We start from the raw sequence: 6,218 nt of genomic DNA, 5'->3' as shown, positions 1-6,218 counted from the left end.
CACTTGAATCCAGGGGATAGAGGTTGCAGTAGGCCGAGATCACGCCACTGCGCTCTGGCCTGGGGACAGAGCGAGACTCTGTCTCAAAAAAACAAAACAAAAGAAAACAAAAAACAAAACAAAAAAGAAATACCGGAGAATGTATTTTGTAAGTAATTAGGACCAAACAATCAATATTTATCACCGAGCAATTTAATCATGATTTAAGAAAATATTTCACATGAATTGAAAAAGTAGTATGTTTATTTTGTTGTTTTTTTTTTGTTTTTTTTTTTTTTGAGCTGAAAGGGCTGGGGGTCATTAATTAACAGCAGTTTATACACATTTGTTTCCTTCCCACGGTTGTTTCCTTCCCAGGGCAGGCCCAGAGCCCTTGAGAAGGGCAGTCTCTGAATGAGGGAGCCAGGAACACAGATTGGACACATCCTTGGTGGCACATCCAGCCCCAACAGTATACAGTCCTTCAAGTTGGAATTCCGTTGGGTATTTGAGAGGGACCAAGGTTGGGGGTAGAGAGGGAGTCTTCGACAGGACTCACATCTCAGTCCAGGCCTCCTCACTATCCAAGTCCATACAAGTTTTAGGACCCTGAGGGGCAACAATCAGGCCTACCCACCTCAACAGGGGCAAATTCTTCCATCTGTGCCCAGTTCACACACACCCGCTTCCACTGGTCGCACAGTTCAGGAGAATCACCCTTATGGCAAGACACAGACCACGTCCTCACTGCCCCTCCCCGGCACCTCTCTTCAGCGGCACCTGTGCAGGAACTGCTGGGAAGATTGAGACCTGCCTTCTAAGTGCAGCCACATGTGCCCTCATCTGCAAATCTTTCATCAGCGACAGGATGGAGAACACACGTGGACCCAAGTGGACACCTGTGCTCCCCAGTCCATCACACGCTGCCCTGCCTGCGTGCTGCCAGCTGCTGGTTCCCAAGCCAAAGCTCCAGCAGACCCCGAATTGGGACCTAAAGCCAGTTTGCATAGGCACTTGGCAATTTTTGGTAGGGAGGTGGATAAAAAAGTAGATGGGTGTGAGAAGAATGAAAGAGTTTCATTTGATAGACTAATTAGAGATCTGAAGTGATTTTACTTTTCTTTCCTTCACTTTAAGCAAATCATGAAATTTCATAGTCATTTCTGGGGAGGGGGCAGAAGGAAGGCGGTGTTAAGAATCATCGGGTCTGTGGGCCGTCGGTCCATGGAGGTGAAGGCAGGGTGGGCCCTCACTGGGGCAGCTGGAGGAGCACGGACCGCCCCGCCGGCAGGTAGGTGATGTTCCGAGAGCCTGAGAGCTTGTGCGCGATGTCCTCTGCAGCTTCCAGCTTGCTCAGCTCCATCGAGCTGTCCCCTGAGGTGGCCAGTGGGTTGGCAATCAGCTCAGCTTCCTTGGAGTCGCCCTCAGCAGAGATGATGGCCACCTTTTTCTGCTGCTCAGCCTTTTCCACAATTCTGGCCCTCTCTGCTTCCTGCTGAGCCACCTGTTTGGCTTCCACCGCTTCTGTGAACAACTTCTCGAAGGCCAGATGTGTCCAGGACACGTTGTCCAGGATGAGCCCAAAGATAGCTGCTTGCTCTGTAAGGTCATCGCTCACCTGCCTGGAAACCAGCTCTCTCTGGGTGATTAGTTCTCCAGCATCAAAACGAGCCACCACTGATTTGAGGATCTCAGTCATGATGGACATCAGCACACGCTCATCATAGTCCTCTCCGATGATGGCGAAGATGCGAGGAAGCTGGCTAGAGACGGGCCGGAAGAGGATGCACAGTGTGATGTTGACATTCTGTAAATGTTTGCTACCAGTGATGACTGGCACAGTATGTGGTCGAGAACGGCAGTCAAAGATCATTGATTTCTGTACCCATGGGATGAGAAAGTGAGTCCTTTCCCTACCACAATGTCTGGTAATCCACGGAATCATTCAAAGATGACAGCTCTGTGCCCAGCATCCGTATTATATAAGCCTGACTTCACCATGCCTCCTGCAACAGCTAAGGCCAGGCCAAACTTGCCGATGGACTCAAACACTTTGGCAGCCATGTTTTCTTCTGCTGGATCCTCTCACACCTGTTTCCACTCTGACCTCCACAAGAATTCCCCCTATTTCATTCTTAAATAAACACGTTTATTAATGGACATGTGTACCTGTTGGGCACTGAGCAACTTCTCAAACCTTGCAAGCAGATTGGACACAGCCATCCTCATTTCCTATTTCATACCAATTTTTGCAGTAGTTCTTGGTTTTTTATCACAACAACTGTTGAAATCACAGATTTTAAAAATACTATGTCATCTAAAGCAATATTGCATAGTCTAATGTTGAAATTATAAAAAATCTTGGACTAGTACTTTCTAGTGTGGTCCAGCACACTATTTCAATAGGCCCAGAGGGTTTGCTCAAGGTGCGTTTGTGCCCTGAGCTCCTTGGCACACAGCTTGGGATCCACAGCCAAGGGCTACAGAGAAGACAAAACAGACATTGACATCATGGTGGATGAGGGGTCCATAAAGAGTTCCTTTTTAGGGGTTGGGGCAGTTCCTCCCACGCTGCAGATCAAGATGCTCTGAGAGTAAAGAGCAGAGGGGTGCTCTCTGGTGGCCCAGCAGTTCTTCCCCACGGGAGAGGTTTCTCGTCTGCTGCAACATAAACCAATAGGACTCTGCTTCATCCCAGAACCAAGGGGACCAGGAAGGAAGGTCAGAGTGAGGAGCTGTCTGAGTGTTTCAGATCACACAGTGACATCCTGATTGATGACTTCAGAAATCCTTCATGAGCGAGGAGGCAGCCCCTGAGGTGACAGGTGAGTGGGCAGGATGGGCCAGACATGACAACTCTTGAGATGACACCCAGTTTCTTCTGTGTGTTTATGTGTCTTTGCGCGTGCACGTGCATTTGTGTGTCTGTGTCTGTATTTCAGCATACATTTGTGTATGTGTGTGTCTTTGTGTGAGTGTATGCATATGTGTGGTGTGAGTGTGTGAGAGACTGTGCGTGCATATCTCTGTGTGTGTTTGCATGTGTGTGTGATAACATACATGTATGAATGGTGAATTGATTTCCTGGTTGATTTGCTGTGGATGGAGACAGGGACTCCAGGGGGGTTCCTGCTCACCCCTCCTTCCCTATCTTCCCTCCTGACATTCCCTCCTCCCTGTGGAAAGAGTCTACCCCAGTAACTGAGGTTTCATTACTACAGACTTCTCACAGATTCCCAACGTTCTATGATATTTGTACCCCCAGGCCACCTCCTCATCCTTGTCCCTCTGCCAGGTGCCCTGTTTTCTCTTCCCACCTGGCTATGCTGTATTCTTCCCATTCCCAAAAGAAGAGTCTGAAATGCCACCTCCGGAGAAGCCTCCATGCAACTCCCCAGGCAGAATGCGTCACCCACCTCTTCTGTACTCTGATAGCCCCAACCACCTCGAGGACATCACATCAGTAGTAGCAGCCACGTGGGTATTTTTTTCTATCCCTGGATTCTAAGTTCCTGAAAGACTGGACACATCCATCACCCACATGTTAACCCAGCACCTAGCACAGTGGCTGCCATACAATAGGGTTTAAGACACATGGGAGGAATCCAATCATCAGACTACCCCAGGGCTGCTAGAACTCACAAAGGGATCCCCATCATTTGGGGGATTGGACGAAGGTCTTCATTTCTGTTCTTTCCAGCACCAACCTCCATGGCTCCACTCATCCCTACTCCTTCCTCCTGTTAAGATTGGCCGGTCAGGAGAGGTGTAGAGGCAGGAGCAGCTACACCTGGTCTCCTCCACCACCCACAGTGGGGTGCACCCTTGATGGGACCTGGTGAGCATGACAGCCCCTGAACCATGGGGACCTGGAGCCTCTGCAGCCCCACAGAGACCAGGAGGAGCTGTTCAGCCACTTGCAGAGACAGCCAGAGAGTGCTTCAAGGACTGCAGGGAGCTCTGCAGAAGTGGGGAGTTCAGGGCCCTCTTTTGAGGGTCATGAGATATTTAGGCAGGATCATGTCTACAAAAGAGGCTGTCACTTTGGCTTATCAATACTTTCACCTCCTTACCCCTTCCAGATCAGAGTGGGCGCTTTACTTGTTTTTATGGATTATTGTGTCAACCAAAATGCGAGGTCAGAATCAACCTAAAAATTTGAAACTTCTTCAAGATTTGACGAATGCACAACATTTTAATACCACTTCTATCTTTAGGAAGCTGTGGCTAAAGAAAACATTTTATTATATAGCATTCCCCAAATTACTTATACAGAATTTTAAAAATCTACATAATGTCATACAACCATGTGAAAAGTAAAAACTAAAAAGCAATAACTTTTTGGACCAGGAGTGGTGGTTCATGTCTGTAATCCCAGAACTTTGGGAGGCCAATGCCGAGGATTGCTTGGGGCTAGGAGTTGGAGATGAGCCGTGGCAACGTGGTGAGACCCTGTCTCTACAGAAAATTTTAAAACAGACCAAGTATAGTAGCATGTGACTGTAGTCCCAACTCCTCAGGAGGCTAAGGTGGATCACTTGAGCCTGGGAGTTTGAGGTAGCAGTGAGTCATGGTGGTGCCACTGCACTCCAGACTGGGTGACAGAGTGAGAGCGTGTCTCAAAGAAAACAACAACAACAACAGCAACAATAACAGCAGAAATAACAAAAAAAATTTAAACTCCAATAAGCTAAATTGACAGAAGACTTGTGGGACCCAAATGACCAAATCATGCAATTTCTTACTTTTGAGGTATTCAGGGGTATGCTGAGTGTTACTGTTCTCAGAAGGTTCCATCTCATGAAATATGATTTCCTCTGGCAAATCCACTCCCTAGTCCAGGTCCTCTGAGAAGCAGATGCCTACATGGGATTCATGAGGGGACTTCATTGGTGGAAACCCTGGGAGAACCATTCGGCAGGAGGCAGTTCTGACACCAAGTGCAGGAGGAGGGACAGGAGGTGGGGCAGGTGCATCCTACACTGCAGCGAATGGTGCTGGGACAACTGGATGTCGCATGCAGAAGAATGAGGCTGACCCCTTCCTTACAGCACACACAAAAACTAGCTCTAGACGAATGGCAGACGTCCACCTAAGACATGAAACTATGACAGTCTCAGAAGAAAGTAGAGCAGTAAATTTTTGTGACCCCGGATTTGGCTAATGCTTCTTAAGTACTGTATGCCAGTAGTGCAAATGGCAAAATAAAAGGTAGTTTAATTTCATTTCATGCTAATGTAAAACCTCTGTACTTCAAAAAGTCTTCCATTTAGAAGGTTAAAACACTTTAAAAATTTAGAAAATGTTTGAAAATCGTACATCTGGTAAGGGGCTGCTATGCTGAATAAATAAAGAACTCTTGCAACTCAACATTATAAAGCAAAATAACCCAATTTAAATATATGCAAAGGATTTGAATAGATATTTCTCCAAAGTGAGACATAAAGTGGTCACAAAAGAATAGAAAATTTTAGGCAGCAGTTTCAGGTGACTAGCAAAAGGAATTTGTTGAAATATCTGTTAGGCTCTGGGCTGATAAAACGCTAAAAGACAGGATGTGGACCAAGCTGGCTAGGAAACAGTGGACCAAACATGGCCCTGGATTTGACCTAGGTTTCACCTAAGACCTCATTATATGCTCATTAACATACTAAACACATACCCACCAGTGTCCTGGCAATTCTGAGAATACCCATATTCGGTGTAAAAATGGGTGGCACCACAGTTCTGAGAAATCTCCACCTTCTTCCAGGAATTTTCATGAATATTCCACCCCTTGGTTGAAGAAATGCTGAAAGTTGGCAGCCCCAAACCCCCTTGCCCCTGCCTCTCTCTTGAGTTCCCCTGCACTCCCTTTCCTTGAGTGTGTACTTTTCCTTTTACGATAAATCTCCATCCTTTCTCTATTTTCCTACTCGTCCTTCAATTCATTTCCTCATGCGGTGTCAAGAGCCCCACACCGGCTAGAGTCGGGGTCCCATCAGCGTTTGGGGACCTCCCCTTGCCCACTGGCATCAGAAGAAGAATGCAAATTGCAGTGAGCCCAGAAAAAGGTGTTTAGTATTCACAGCGCTCAGGGAAATGCCAATCGCACCCACAAGAGAACGCCTCATCCCGCTGAAATGGCTGATCCCAAACACAGTGAGGGTGGAGGGGATGGGGCCTGCGTTCCTTACAGGGCAGAGAGCAGGAGACGGAGAGTCGGTGGAGTGTGGGGGCTGTGCGTGTCACCCTCTCCC

The 6,218-nt window shown here is 47.5% G+C and overlaps 1 pseudogene; it reads right to left on the bottom strand.

The window, feature by feature from the left end:
- Nucleotides 1–1,014: 1,014 nt before the first annotated feature.
- Nucleotides 1,015–2,607, bottom strand: LOC101134124 (prohibitin 1-like; annotated as a pseudogene).
- Nucleotides 2,608–6,218: the final 3,611 nt, after the last annotated feature.

Source organism: Gorilla gorilla, chromosome 5, assembly GCF_029281585.2.
Source record: "Gorilla gorilla gorilla isolate KB3781 chromosome 5, NHGRI_mGorGor1-v2.1_pri, whole genome shotgun sequence".
Classification (NCBI taxonomy): domain Eukaryota; kingdom Metazoa; phylum Chordata; class Mammalia; order Primates; family Hominidae; genus Gorilla; species Gorilla gorilla.
This window is presented reverse-complemented; position numbering and strand designations above follow the sequence as displayed.